Genomic DNA, 16,394 nt, shown 5'->3' on the forward strand with positions numbered 1-16,394 from the left:
AGATGAACGGAAAAAGAAAAGAATAATAAAAAGTTAAGAATAAGGTAAGATGATGTCAGTGACATCATCATGCATAAAATTTGCTTTATAAGGATCCCAGAAAATAAAGAGAGAAAAGGGGCAGAGAATTTATGTGAATAAATAATATCTGAAACCCTACCTAATCTGGGGAAGGAAATAGACATCCAGATTCAGGAGGTACAGAGATGCTCCACTGCAATTAGCCTAAGGGGGGGCCACACATAGTAATTAAAATGGCAAAAAGTAGTCACAAAGATTGAATTTTTTTTACAAAGATTGAATTTTAAAAGCAGCAAGAAAAAAGAAATATGTTACATACAAGGGGAAACCCCATAAGACTAACAGCTAATATTTCAGCAGAAACATTCCAAGTCAGAAGGGAGTGGCATGATATATTCAAAGTCCTAAAAGGAAAAAAGTCAACAACCAGCAGGGATATCATTCAGAATATGAGAGATAATATAAGAGTTTCTCAGACAAACACAAGTTAAAGGAGGTTATCACCACTAAACCGGTCTGATGAGAAATGTTGTAAAGAATTATTTGGGGGAAAGGAGAAGGCTATAATCAAGAGAAAAAAATTAAGATAGGAAAAAATTACACAGCTACATACAAACATAATAAATATGGTAGATTAATCACTTATAAAACCAGTAGAGTTTAAAGCACAAAAGAACTGAAATCAATTATTTTTTAGAGATTTTATTTATTTATTCATTTATTTGACAGAGAGCATGAGCAGGGGGAGGGACCGGGGGAGAGGCAGACTCCTTAATGAGCAGGGAGCCAAATGCAGAGCTCAATCCTATGACCTTGGGATCATGACCAGAGCTGAAGGCAGACACTTAACTGACAGAGTTGCCCAAGTGCCCTGATATAGTACTTTTAGAGTGAGTTCAAATTTAAGTGACCATCAACTTAATATAGACTGCTATATACATAAGATGTTATAATAAGCCTAATAGTAACCACAAATCAAAGATCTGTAATATATACACACAAAATAAAGGGAAATGAATACAAGTATATTACAAAAGAAAGCTATCAAAACACAACAGAAGAGAGCAAGAGAAGAAAGAAATAGAGAACTATAAAAACAACTGTAAAACAAGTAACAAAATGGCAATAAGTACCTACCTATCAGTAATTACTCTGAAGGCAAATAGACAAAATACCTTGATCAAAAGACTTAGAGTGACTAAATGTATAAAAAAGGAAGAACCATATATAGATAGATAGATACCTACAAGACATTTACTTCAGTCCTACAAACACAAACTGTTTGAAAGTGAAGGTATGGAAAAATATTTACCAGGCAGATAGAAGCAAAAGAAAGCTGGCATAGCAATATTCACCTCGAAGAAAATAGACGTTATTTTTTTGTAGTTTCAAGTTTTTATTTAAATTTCAGTTTACATACATTGTAATATTAATTTCAGGTGTAGCATTTAGTGATTCATCACTTACATACAACACCCAGTGCTCATCACATAAGTGCCCTCCTTAATACCACCACCCATTTAACACATTTCCTCTGCCCACCTCCCCTCCAGTAACATGCAGGTTGTTCTCCATAGTTGAGTCTGCTCTCTGGTTCACCACTCTTTTTAATTTTCCCCTATGTTCTTCAGTTTTGATCTTAAATTCCACATATGAGTGAAATCATATGGTATTTGTCTTTTTCTTACTTATTTCACTTAGCATAATACTCTTTAGTTCCATCCATGTTGTTACAACATTTCATTCATTTTTATGGCTTAATAATATTCAGATAGATAGATAGATAGATAGATAGATAGATAGATAGATAGATAGATAAATAGATATCCCAGGGGCGGGAAGGGTGGTGAAAGGATGCCTTCAGGCTTCGGGGCCTTACACTGGTTGCATTCTGTTCTCCAGGCGAAGTTCTGGTTTCCACACCCCGGAGTGGGGCACTGCTAGTCCCCAGCTCGGTGCTGGACGTTTCCTCCTCCGGATGGGTTCCCTCGGGAACCCCGGGGTCCTCTTGGGGAAAGCCACCTCTGTCTCCTCCACGGCCTCCCATGCGAACCATGGGGCCCCCAGGACCTCCTGGGCCCCCTGGACCTCCACGGAGTGGCGGTGGCATCCCTCTGCCCTCACAGGGAGGCATACCACCCCACATGCTGTTCATCGGAGATTTCTTCTGAGCAAGAGAAACCTTAAGTTTGCTTCCTTGAAAATCTTTCCCATCAAACCACTCCACAGCAGCCTTGGCAGTTCGTGGGTCTTCATAGGATACTGTAGCATCACCTTTGGGCTTTCCTGTTTCCTTGTCCAAGTAGATATGGATCATGGGTTGTCCGGTTCTTTTGTTCATCTTAACAACTCCATACTGTTTAAAGAAGTCAGCCAGATCATCTAGAGTCACATTGTCATTTAAACCTTGCACATAAATTGCACTGTTGTCAGAGTCTTCATCTGGATCTACAGGTGGGCCTAGATCAAGATCTGGTCCTTCATGCATGGGTCCACCAGGCTTATTGAAGCCACCTCGCTCTCTAGCGCCCATTCCACCGCGTCCTCCTCCCCGCCCACCTCTGCTCATGTCTCCACGATCAAATCCCCCTCTTCCCCTGCCCGGGTTATCAGGACCACTCATGCTCCGGTTCTCTCCTGGTCTGGAAAATCCTCCAGACTCCTGCCCATAAACACCCATGCTACGGGGGTGGTCCTGTTGGAATGAACTCTGCTGCCCGTAGCTGCTGCTCTGTTGGCTATATTGACTTGGAGCCTGGCTGTAGGATCCAGTTTGGGGGGGATAACTAGTGGGCAGCTGCTGCCCATAGCTGCTTTGTTGACCATAGCTACTCTGCTGTCCATAGCTGCTCGGCTGCCCATAGGTGTTCTGCTAAGAGTAACTGCTCTGATCATAACTAGTTGGCTGTGTAGAGGAGTAGCTGGTAGGAGGATAAGATGGTGGTGCTGTGACTGGCTGCATGGGGTAGCTCCCAGGTACCTGGGGATAACTGTAGTTACTCTGTCCATATCCTAGGCTGGGCTGGTTGTAACCCCCTGTGCTAGATTGAGGTTGACTAGTCTCAGCAGGTTTGTTACCATCCTGTGGTCTTGCAGGTGCGGTGGCTGCTGGCTGCTGCCCATAGGCTGGGTAAGCAGGCTGAGTGCCATATGCAGACTGAGCTTCATAGGAGGCCTGGGTGGTAGTGACCGTAGCAGTGGTGGTATCATAAGCACCAGTGCTGTACCCCTGAACAGGCTGACTGTATGCCTGGGGGGCAGTTGGAGTAGTATAACCAGCGGGAGGCTGTCCATAAGAAGTTGCATAGGCGGTCTGCCCATAGGTCGCAGTGGTCTGAGCCTGGGTATAGCTGACATCAGTGGGCTGTCCATAGGTTCCATAACTCTGCTGCCCATATGCCTGGGTGGTCTGTGCATATCCTTGAGTTGGTTGGGTGGTGTATGCACTGTAGCCCTGCTGGGCTGCAGCTTGGCTGTAGGTACTATAATCCGTGGATGCCATTTTTCCTCCTTCCCTCTATCTTTCACTTTTTGAATAGCCTCCATACTGTTTTCCATAGTGTCTTTACCAGTTATATTCCCACAAAGAGTGCAAGAGGGTTCCTCTTTCTCCACATCCTCACCAAAACATTTGCTGTTTCCTGTGTTGTTCATTTTAGCCATTCTGACAGGTGTAGGGTGATGTCTCAATGTAGTTTTGATTTGCATTTCCCTGATGAGGAATGATATTGAGCATTGCCATGTCTGTTAGCCATTTGTATGTTGGTTTTGGAAAAATATATATTTACATTTTCTGGCCATTTCTTAATTGGATTATTTGTTTTTGGGTGTTGAATTTGAGAAGTTCTTTATAGATTTTGGATACTAACCCTTTATCACATGTGTCATTTGAAAATATCTTCTCCCAATTCTAATGCTGCCTTTTACTTGTGCTGATTGTTCCCTTTGCTGTGCAGAAGCTTTTGATCTTGATGAAATGTCAAGATTTATTTTTGCTTTTGTTTCCCTTGCCTCATGAGACTTATCTATTAAGAAGTTACTATTGCTTATTAAAGAGGTTACTTCCTATATTCTCCTCTAGAATTTTGATGGTTTCCTGTCTTAAATTTAGTTCTTCCATCCGTTTTGATTTTATTTTTGTGTATGGGGTGAGAATGGGGGCCAGTTTCATTCTTTTGCGTGTTGCTGTCTGGTTTTCCCAACACCATTTGTTGAAGGGCCTTTTTCCCTTGGTTATTCTTTCCTGCTTTCTTTTTTTAAGATTTTATTTATTTATTAATGAGAGAGAGAGAGAGAGAGAAAGAGGCAGAGACACAGGCAGAGGGAGAAGCAGGCTTCATGCAGGGAGCCCAACGTGGGACTCGATCCCAGGACTCCAGGATCATGCCCTGGGCTGAAGGCAGGCACTAAACCACTGAGCAACCCAGGGATCACCTCTTTCCTGCTTTCTTGAAGATTTGTTGACCATATAGTTGTGGGTCCATTTCTGGTTTTTCTATTCTGATCCATTGATCTATGTGTCTGTTTTTGTGCCAGTACCATACTGTCTTGATCACTACAGCTTTGTAGTATATCTTGAAGTCCAGAATTGTGATGCCTCCAGCTTTGCTGTTCCTTTTCAAAATTGTTTTTGCCCATTAAGGGTCTTTTGTGCTTCCTTACAAATTTTAGGATTGCTTGTTGTAGCTCTGTGAAAAATATTGATGGTATTATGATAGGAATCTCATTAAATGTATAAGTTGGTTTGGGCAGTATAAATATTCTAACAATATTCATTTTTACAATCTATGAGCATGGAATGTTATTCCATTTCTTCATGTGTTCTTCAATTTCTTTCATCAGTTTTTCATAGTTTTCAGAGTAGATTTTTACCTCTTTGGTTAGTTTTATTCCTAGATATCTTATTGTTTTTGGTGCAGTTGTAAATGGGATAGATTCCTTGATTTCTTTTTCTGTTGCTTCATTATTTGTGTATAGAAATGCAACAAAGTTTTGTACATTGATTCTGTATCTTGTGACTTTATTGAATTCATATGAATTCTAGCAATTTTTTGGTGGTGTCTTTTGTATTTTCTACATAGACTATCACATTGTCTGCAAATAAAGTTTGACTTCTTCCTTGCTGACTTGAATACCTTTTATTTCTTTTTTTGTCTCATTCCTGAGACTAGGACTCCAGTACTCTGTTGAACAACAGTAGTGGGAGTGGACATCCTGTTTTTTTCCTGACCTTAGAAGAAATGTTCTGCTTTTCACCATAGAGGACATTAGCTGTGGAGTTTTATATATGGGCTTTATTATGTTGAGGTATGTTTCCTCTAACCCTACTTTGTTGAGGGTTTTTACCAATAATTGATGTTATACTTTGTCAAATGCTTTTTCTGTGTCTATTGAAAGAATCTTATGGTTGTTATCATATATTTTATCAATGTGGCATATCATGTTGGTTGATTTGTGAATATTGAACCACCCCTACAACCCAGGAGGAAATCCCACTTTATTGTGATGAGTGATTCTTTTAATGTACTGTTAGATTTGATTGGTAGAATTTCTTGAGAATTTTTGTGTCTGTTTTCATCAAGGACATTGGCCTGTAGTTCTATTTTTTAGCGGAGTCTTTAGTTTTGGAATCAGGTTAATGTTGGCCTCAGCATAATTTTGGATGTTTTCCTTCCATTTCTATTTTTTAGAACAATGTGAGAATAGGTATTAACTGTCTGGTAGACATTCCTCTTTAAATATCTGGTAGAATTCCTCTGGGAAGCCATCTGGCCCTTGAATTTTGTTTGCTGAGAGATTTTTCATTACTAATTCAATTTCTTTGCTGGGTATCAGTCTGTTCAAGCTTTGTATTTCTTCCTGTTTCAGTTTTGGTAGTTATATGTTTCTAGGAATTTATCCATTTCTTCCAAATTTTCTGATTTTTGACATGATTTTTCATAATATTCTCTTAGGACTTTTTATATTTCTGTTGTGCTGGTTGTTATGTCTCCTTTATCATTTGTGATTTTATTTATTCGGTTCCTTTCTCTTTTTCTTTTGCTAAGTCTGGCTAGGTGGTCATCAATTTTATGAATTTCTTTCAAGAAACCAGCTCCTGCTTTTCCTTATCTGTTCTACTGGGGTTTTGTTTGTCTTTCTTTCTTTCTTTCTTTCTTTCTTTCTTTCTTTCTTTCTTTCTTTTTCTTCCTTCCTTCTTTCTTTCTTTCTTTCTTTCTTTCTTTCTTTCTTTCTTTCTTTCTTTTTCTTTCTTTCTTTCTTTCTTTCTTTCTTTCTTTCTTTCTCTCTCTCTCTCTCTCTCTCTTTCTTTTCTTTTCTTTTCTTTTCTTTTCTTTTTCTTTCTTTTAGAGAGGAGGAAAGAAGGGAATAGGAGCAGGGGGAAAGAGAGAATATTAAGCAGGATCCGTGCCCACTGTGGAGCCTAACGTGGGCCCTGATCTCACAACCCTGAGATCATGACCTAAATTGAAAACAAGAGTTGGATACTTAACCAACTGAGCCACTCAGGTCCCTCCTTTATCATTTATTTCTGCTCTAATCTTTATTATTTCCCTTCCTCTTTTGGCTTTAGGCTTTATTTTTTCTTCCGTTTTTAGCTCCTTTAGGTGTAATATAGTTGTGTATTTGAGACTTTGCTTGTTTCTTAAGGTAGGGATATTTGCTATATACTTCCCACATAGGACCACCTTTGCTGCATCCCAAAGCCTTGAACTGTCATGTTTTCATTTTCATTTGCTACTAGTACTTTTTAAAATTTCTTCCTTAATTTCAATTCATTCTTTGCTATGATATTCTTTAACCTCCATGTATTAGCAGTATATCCAAATTTTTTCTTGTGGTTGACTTCCAGTTTCTTAGCATTGTGGTCTGAAAATATGCATGGTATGATCTCAATCTTTTCATAGATGTTGAGGGCTGACTTGTGACCCAGTATGTGATCTCTTCTGGAGAACGTCCCGTGTGCACTTGAAAAAAAAGTGTATTCTGCTGCTTTAGGATGAAATGTTCTGAATATTTCTGTTAGATCCATCTGGTCCAGTGTGTCATTTAAAGCCATTGTTTCCTTATTTTTTAAAGATTTTTATTCATTTGTTCATGGGAGACACAGAGAGAGAGTGAGAGAAATAGGCAGAGTAAGAAGCAGGCTCACTTTGGGGAGCTTGCTGTGGGACTCAATCCCAGGACCCCAGGATCATGAGCTCAGCCAAAGGCAGATGCTCAACCACTGAGCCACCCAGGTGCCCCTCATTGTTTCCCTATTTATTTTCTGATTAGATGATCTGTCCATTGATGTAAGGGGGTGTTCAAGTCCCCTAATAGTATTGTAATGTTATCAATGAGTTCCTTTATGTTCATTATTAACTGTTTAAATATTTGAGTGCTCCCAATTTAGGGGCATCAATATTTACACTTTTTAGGTCTTATTTTTGTGTAGGCCCCTTTGTTATGACATAGCGTCCTTCTTTATCTCTTGTTACAATCTTTGGTTTAAAATATAGTTTGTAAAAAAGAAATAAAATCTAATTTGTCTGATCTTTGTCTGTCTTTGTCACTTTTGGTCTTTCTTTCCACTCAAAGAATCCCCTTTAATATTTCTTGCAGGGCTGTTTCAGTGGTCTGTCACAAACTCCTTTAGTTTTTGTTTGGGAAACTATCTTTCTCTCTATTCTGAATGATAACCTTGCTGGATAGAGTATTCTTGGCTGCAGATTGTTACCATTCCTCACGTTGAATATAACATGCCACTTTCTTCTGACCTGTCAAGTTTCTGTGGAGAATTCTGCTGCTAGTCTTATTGATCTTCCCTTGCCTTGCTGATTTTAGGACTTATTCTTTATATTTTGCAAATTTAACTACATTATGTCTTGCTGTTGGCCTGCTTTTGTTGACTTTGATGGGAGTTCTCTGTGCTTTTTGAACCTGGATGTCTGTTTCCTTTCCCAGATTAGGGAAGTTTTCAGGTATATTTTCCTCAAATAAACCTTCTGCCCCCTTTTCTCTCTCTTTTTCCTCTGTAACTCCTATGATATGGATATTATTACATTTGATGGAGTTACTGAGTTCCCTAAGTCTACCTTCATGATCCAAGATTTTTCTTTCCCTCTTTTGTTCACCTTCATTATTTTCCATAATTCTATCTTCTGTATCACTTTTTTTTCCTCTACTTTCATCCTTGAGGTCATTATATTCAGTTGGTTTTGAGCCTCAGTTATTGCATTTTTCAATTTGGCCTGATTTGTTTTTAGCTCTTTTATCTCTGTGGCAAGGGTCTCCTTGATGTCTTCTATGCTTTTCTGAAGCCCACTAGTATCCTTACGATTTTTGCTTTAAATTCTGGATAATGCATATACTTCTATTTGTTTCAATTAGCTCCCTGGGTGTGACCTTTTTTTGTCCTCTCTTTTGGGGTTAATTACTCTGTATCGGCATTTTGTTTGAAGAAGACTCTGTCTTCTTCTCTGTGTTAGGAAAGCCTGTTAAGTTACCTGTTCCTCAGAGTAATAGCTTTATGAAGAAGAGGTCATATAATATCCAGGGCCTGGCACTTCATGAAGTGTCGTGTGTGTGTGTGTGTGTGTGTGTGTGTGTGTGTGATATGTGCACTCTGCTGCTGTGTTTTGGTTGCTCTATCCCTCAAAACAGTTGTCTGCAGATTTCTTCCTTGCATGCAGTGGGGGGTGTTTGGATCTTAGCCAGAGCATGGCAAGTTTGAACTAGGTGTGCTCTGGCCTGCTTGTTAAATGAAATCTGATGCTATTTCCAGTAGTAGTGAGGTTTGCATAACTCTATGGTTAGTAGATGTGGTGTGTGTGTGGATTTGTGCTGGTCTTGTGTCAAAGAGGCCTGTAGCACTGGTTCTTAGGCATACTTGTCTGAGTAAAGTGGTGCCAGCAGTGTGCGGGGGAATGGTACTTGATGTAAGTAGGTTAGGCATCCCGTGTTGGTGTTGTGCTATTTACTAAAGTTGCTTTATGCTGAGGTTCAGGGGAAGGAAATGGTGCCAGTCAGTTCCTTAGTCTACAGAGAGGGGAATACATGCTTGTGCTGTCAGGGAAGCCTTCCCAGAAAGGTGAATAATTTCCCTTGGTGCATAATAGGTTTTTTCAGCTTGCTGCTTTCACACTATCCTGTCCAGGTTGCTTGCTTGCCTAGAGAAGCGTAGTTAACTTTGGAATCTATCCCAGCCAGGCCTGCTAAGTTTTAAAACTCCAACATTTAGGGACCTGGTGTGGTAGGGATCTGCTCTGGTCTTCTGGGTGAAAGTCTTACTGTCCTGGGATTGATTCAGGTTTGACCCAGAAGTGCAGTTGCACCAGAGTGCAGGAGTGTGGGATTTGGAACAAAGCACACTAAACAGCCAGTGTCTGGTTAGCCACCCTCAGCACGTGTCTCTGCACCTATGCTGAGGAGCAGGGGAGAGAAATGGCACCCATTGATTCTTTGTCACCAGAGAGATAATGCCATCTTTCTCAGATGCACCCCCAAAAAAGGGAACAGTGTCTACCAGTGTTTCTTAGGCAATACTTAGATTGCACCATCTGTCCCCCGGGGATATCTGCCTGCCTTGTCATGAAGAGCATTGCAGCACCCTCAGGACACTATCTCAGCCATGCTGTGGACCTATAAAACTCCAGTCCTTTAGCCCCACTTATTGCAAAAACTCAGGAAAATTAGCCGTTCTCATTTTCCCAGTCAATGGCTTTGGGGAAGTGTTATCCTTGTGTGATCCTTTGTGTGCTTCTCTGTCTCTTGCTTTTCTCCACAACCAGGGCTCTCTCCCCTCCTTAGCACCCATGATCCATTTCTCCCCCAATCTACATCTCTGCACTTCCTACCTCTCTTGCTGTGGCCTCTTCACTGACTGTGTTAGTGTAGTTTATTCTATCAGTCCTCAGATCAATTTCTTGAGTATTCAGAATGATTTGATAATTACCTAGGTGTGTTTGAGGGACTAGGCAAGTCTACGGTCCTCCTACTACTTTGCTATCATTGCTTCTACCTGAAATGAGGAAAATAGGCTTTAAACAAAGAATGTAACAATACAAAAATAGTGACAATACATAATGATAAAGGGGACAATCTAATGCAAAAAATGTGACAAAATGTAAATATTTATGCAGCCAACATGGGAGCACCTATATACATAAAGCAAGTATTCACATACATAAAGGAAGAAACTGACAGTAATATAATAATAGTAGGGGACTCTAACCCCACTTACACTAACAGATAGATCGTACAACTTAAAATCAATAAAAATACAGTGGTTTTGGGGGGAGGGGCAAGATGGAGGAAGAGTAGGGTCCCCAAATCACCTGTCCCCACCAAATTACCTAGATAACCTTCCAATCATCCTGAAAATCTACGAATTCAGCCTGAGATTTAAAGAGAGAACAGCTGAAATGCTACAGTGAGAAGAGTTTGCGCTTCTATCAAGGTAGGAAGACGGGGAAAGAAGAAATAAAGAAACAAAAGGCATCCAAGGGGGAGGGGCCCTGCGAGGAGCCGGGCTGAGGCCCGGGCGAGTGCCCCCAGGACAGGAGAGCCCCGTCCTGGAGAAGCAGGAGCTTCACCAACCTTCCTGGGCGGAAAGGCCATCGCAGGGAGTTAGAGCAGGACCCCAGGAGGGCGGGGATGCCCTCAGGCTCCCGGGGACAATAACAGAGCAACTGTGCCCCAGGAGAGTGCACCGAGCTCCCTAAGGGCTGCAGCGCGCACACATTGACATGGGAGCAGCACCAAGGGGCTCGGACAGAGGAAGAGGCTCCCTGCGGAGGGGCCTGTGCAGCTCCGGGAGCAGCTCGGAGGGGCTCCGGGGGCGGATCCGCGGAGGTGGCTGTGCCGCCAGGAGCGCGAATCCAACAGCACAGGCCGGGGAGCACTGAGGGCCGGGACACAGCCCAAGATCCCGCCTCCCCCAGGACAGGCAGAGGCCGGGAGGGCCCAGGACAGCAAGGACGCTCCTGCCCCGAGCTGAGCAGATCAGCGGCCCCACCCGGAGCATCCAGGCCCTGCAGACAGAGAGCTCTGTAGTTCCTGCGGGAGCTGAATCCAGGGCTCCAGAGCTGGCCGTCGCCACTGTGGTTGCTCCTCCTGGGGGCCTCACGGGGTAAACAACCCCCACTGAGCCCTGCACCAGGCAGGGGCAGAGCAGCTCCCCCAAGTGCTAACACCTGAAAATCAGCACAACAGCCCCCTCCCCCAGAAGACCAGCTAGACGGACAAGTTCCAGTCGAAGTCAAGGGACTTAAAGTACACAGAATCAGAAGATACTCCCCCGTGTTTGTTTGTTTGTTTCTTTGTTTTTTGCTTTTTGATTTCTGTTTGCTTCCCGCACACTTTTTTTCCTTTCTTTCTTTTTCTTTCTCTTTTTTCTATTTTCTTCCTTTTTTCTTTTTTCTTTTTCTCTTTTCTTTCCTTCTTTCTCTCCTCTCTTCTTCTCATTATCCCAATACAACTTGTTTTTGGCCACTCTGCACTGAGCAAAATGGAAAACCTCACCTCAAAAGAAAGAATCAGAAACAGTCCTCTCTCCCACAGAGTTACAAAATCTGGATTACAATTCAATGTCAGAAAGCCAATTCAGAAGCACTATTATACAGCTACTGGTGGCTCTACAAAAAAGCATAAAGGACTCAAGAGACTTCATGACTACAGAATTTAGAGCTAATCAGGCAGAAATTAAAAATCAATTAAATGAGATGCAATCCAAACTAGAAGTCCTAATGACGAGGTGGAAGAAGGAGTGAGTGACACAGAAGACAAGTTGATAGCAAAGAGGGAAACTGAGGAAAAAAGAGACAAACAATTAAAAGACCATGAAGATAGATTAAGGGAAATAAATGACAGCCTGAGGAAGAAAAACCTACGTTTAATTGGTGTTCCTGAGGGCGCCGAAAGGGACAGAGGGCCAGAATATGTATTTAACTGGTGTTCCTGAGGGCGCCGAAAGGGACAGAGGGCCAAATTCTAGCTGAAAACTTTCCTAATCTGGGAAGGGAAACAGGCATTCAGATCCAGGAAATAGAGAGATCCCCCCCTAAAATCAATAAAAACCGTTCAACACCTCGACATTTAATAGTGAAGCTTGCAAATTCCAAAGATAAAGAGAAGATCCTTAAAGCAGCAAGAGACAAGAAATCCCTGACTTTTATGGGGAGGAGTATTAGGGTAACAGCAGACCTCTCCACAGAGACCTGGCAGGCCAGAAAGGGCTGGCAGGATATATTCAGGGTCCTAAATGAGAAGAACATGCAACCAAGAATACTTTATCCAGCAAGGCTCTCATTCAAAATGGAAGGAGAGATAAAGAGCTTCCAAGACAGGCAGCAACTGAAAGAATATGTGACCTACAAACCAGCTCTGCAAGAAATATTAAGGGGGACTCTTAAAATTCCCCTTTAAGAAGAAGTTCAGTGGAACATTCCACAAAAACAAGGACTGAATAGTTATCATGATGACACTAAATTCATATCTCTCAATAGTAACTCTGAATGTGAACGGGCTTAATGACCCCATCAAAAGGCGCAGGGTTTCAGACTGGATAAAAAAGCAGGACCCATCTATTTGCTGTCTACAAGAGACTCATTTGAGACAGAAGGACACCTACAGCCTGAAAATAAAAGGTTGGAGAACCATTTACCATTCAAATGGTCCTCAAAAGAAAGCAGGGGTAGCCATCCTTATATCAGATAAACTAAAATTTACCCCAAAGACTGTAGTGAGAGATGAAGAGGGACACTATCTCATACTTAAAGGATCTATCCAACAAGAGGACTTAACAATCCTCAATATATATGCCCCGAATGTGGGAGCTGCCAAATATATAAATCAATTATTAACCAAAGTGAAGAAATCCTTAGATAATAATACACTTATACTTGGTGACTTCAATCTAGCTCTTTCTATACTTGATAGGTGTTCTAAGCACAAAATCTCCAAAGAAACAAGAGCTTTATATGATACTCTGGACCAGATGGATTTCACAGATATCTACAGAACTTTACATCAAGTGCACATGGAACTTTCTCCAGAATAGACCACATACTGGGTCACAAATCGGGTCTGAACCGATACCAAAAGATTGGGATCGTCCCCTGCATATTCTCAGACCATAATGCCTTGAAATTAGAACTAAATCACAACAAGAAGTTTGGAAGGACCTCAAACACGTGGAGGTTAAGGACCATCCTGCTAAAAGATGAAAGGGTCATCCGGGAAATTAAGGAAGAATTAAAAAGACTCATGGAAACTAATGAGAATGAAGAAACAACCGTTCAAAATCTTTGGGATGCAGCAAAAGCAGTCCTAAGGGGGAAATACATCGCAATAGAAGCATCCATTCAAAAACTGGAAAGAACTCAAATACAAAAGCTAACCTTACACATAAAGGAGCTAGAGAAAAAACAGCAGATAGATCCTACACCCAGGAGAAAACGAGAGTTAATAAAGATTCGAGCAGAACTCAAGGAAATCGACCAGAAAAACTCTGGAACAGATCAACAGAACCAAGAGTTGGTTCTTTGAAAGAATTAATAAGATAGATAAACCATTAACCAGCCTTATTAAAAAGAAGAGAGAGAAGACTCAAATTAATAAAATCATGAATGAGAAAGGAGAGATCACTACCAACACCAAGGAAATACAAATGATTTTAAAAACATATTATGAACAGCTATATGCCAATAAATTAGGCAATCTAGAAGAAATGGACACATTCCTGGAAAGCCACAAACTACCAAAACTGGAACAGGAAGAAATAGAAAACCTGAACAGGTCAATAACCAGGGAGGAAATTGAAGCATTCATCAAAAACCTCCCAAGACACAAGAGTCTAGGGCCAGATGGCGTCCCAGGGGAATTCTATCAAACGTTTAAAGAAGAAATCATACCTATTCTCCTAAAGCTGTTTGGAAAGATAGAAAGAGATGGAGTACTTGCAAATTTGTTCTATGAGGCCAGCATACCTTAATTCCAAAACCAGACAAAGACCCCACCAAAAAGGAGAATTACAGACCAATATCCCTGATGAACATGGATGCAAAAATTCTCAACAAGATACTGGCCAATAGGATACAACAATACATTAAGAAAATTATTCACCATGACCAAGTAGGATTTATCCCCGGGACACAAGGCTGGTTCAACACTCGTAAAACAATCAATGTAATTCATCATATCAGCAAGAGAAAAACCAAGAACCATATAATCCTCTCATTATATGCAGAGAAAGCATTGGACAAAATACAGCATCCATTTCTGATCAAAACTCTTCAGAGTGTAGGGATAGAGGGAACATTCCTCAACATCTTAAAAGCCATCTACGAAAAGCCCACAGCAAATATCATTCTCAATGGGGAAGCACGGGGAGCCTTTCCCCTAAGATCAGGAACAAGACAGGGATGTCCACTCTCACCACTGCTATTCAACATAGTATTGGAAGTCCTAGCTTCAGCAATCAGACAACAAAAAGACATTAAAGGCATTCCAATTGGCAAAGAAGAAGTCAAACTCTCCCTCTTCGCGGATGACATGATACTCTACCTAGAAAACCCAAAAGTCTCCACCCCAATGTTGCTAGAACTCATACAGCAATTCGGTAGCGTGGCAGGATACAAAATCAATGCCCAGAAATCAGTGGCATTTCTATACACTAACAATGAGACTGAAGAAAGAGAAATGAAGGAGTCAATCCCATTTACAATTGCACCCAAAAGCATAAGATACCTAGGAATAAACCTAACCAAAGAGGTAAAGGATCTATACCCTCAAAACTATAGAACACTTCTGAAAGAAATTGAGGAAGACACAAAGAGATGGAAAAATATTCCATGCTCATGGATTGGCAGAATTAATATTGTGAAAATGTCAATGTTACCCAGGGCAATATACACGTTTAATGCAATCCGTATCAAAATACCATGGACTTTCTTCAGAGAGTTGGAACAAATTATTTTAAGATTTGTGTGGAATCAGAAAAGACCCCGAATAGCTAGGGGAATTTTAAAAAAGAAAACCATATCTGGGTGCATCACAATGCCAGATTTAAGGTTGTACTACAAAGCTGTGGTCATCAAGACAGTGTGGTACTGGCACAAAAACAGACACAGAGATCAATGGAACAGAATAGAGAACCCAGAAGTGGACCGTGAACTTTATGGTCAACTAATATTCGATAAAGGAGGAAAGACTATCCATTGGAAGAAAGACAGTCTCTTCAATAAATGGTGCTGGGAAAATTGGACATCTGCATGCAGAAGAATGAAACTAGACCACTCTCTTTCACCATACACAAAGATAAACTCAAAATGGATGAAAGATCTAAATGTGAGACAAGATTCCTTCAAAATCCTAGAGAAGAACACAGGCAACACCCTTTTTGAACTCGGCCACAGTAACTTCTTGCAAGATACATCCACGAAGGCAAAAGAAACAAAAGCAAAAATGAACTATTGGGACTTCATCAAGATAAGAAGCTTTTGCACAGCAAAGGATACAGTCAACAAAACTAAAAGACAACCTACAGAATGGGAGAAGATATTTGCAAATGATGCATCAGAGAAAGAGCTAGTTTCCAAGATCTATAAAGAACTTATTAAACTCAACACCAAAGAAACCAACAATCCATTCATGAAATGGGCAAAAGACATGAACAGAAATCTCACAGAGGAAGACATAGACATGGCCAACATGCATTTGAGAAAATGCTCTGCATCATTTGCCATCAGGGAAATACAAATCAAAACCACAATGAGATACCACCTCACACCAGTGAGAATGGGGCAAATTAACAAGTCAGGAAACAACAAATGTTGGAGAGGATGTGGAGAAAAGGGAACCCTCTTACACTATTGATGGGAATGTGAACTGGTGCAGCCACTCTGGAAAAGTGTGTGGAGGTTCCTCAAAGAGTTAAAAATAGACCTGCCCTACGACCCATCAATTGCACTGTTGGGGATTTACCCCATAGATACAGATGCAATGAAACGCTGGGACACCTGCACCCTGATGTTTCTAGCAGCAGTGTCCACAATAGCCAAACTGTGGAAGGAGCCTCGGTGTCCATCGAAAGATGATTAGATAATGAAGATGTGGTTTATGTATACAATGGAATATTACTCAGACATTAGAAATGACAAATACCCACCATTTGCTTCAATGTGGATGGAACTCGAGGGTATTATGCTGAGTGAAGTAAGTCAGTCGGAGAAGCACAAACATTATATGTTCTCATTCATGTGGGGAATATAAATAGTAGTAAAGGGAATATAAGGGAAGGGAGAAGAAATGTGTTGGAAATATCAGAAAGGGAGACAGAACGTAAAGACTGCTAACTCTGGGAAACGAACTAGGGGTGGTAGAAGGGGAGGAGG

The 16,394-nt window shown here is 41.0% G+C and overlaps 1 pseudogene; it reads right to left on the bottom strand.

Annotated features, from left to right (window-relative positions):
* Nucleotides 1-220: 220 nt before the first annotated feature.
* On the bottom strand, nucleotides 221-3,559 carry LOC100687373 (annotated as a pseudogene).
* Between the last annotated feature and the right edge of the window lie 12,835 nt (nucleotides 3,560-16,394).

The sequence above is a fragment of the Canis lupus genome, chromosome X (genome assembly GCF_011100685.1).
Source record: "Canis lupus familiaris isolate Mischka breed German Shepherd chromosome X, alternate assembly UU_Cfam_GSD_1.0, whole genome shotgun sequence".
NCBI classification, from domain to species: Eukaryota; Metazoa; Chordata; class Mammalia; order Carnivora; family Canidae; genus Canis; species Canis lupus.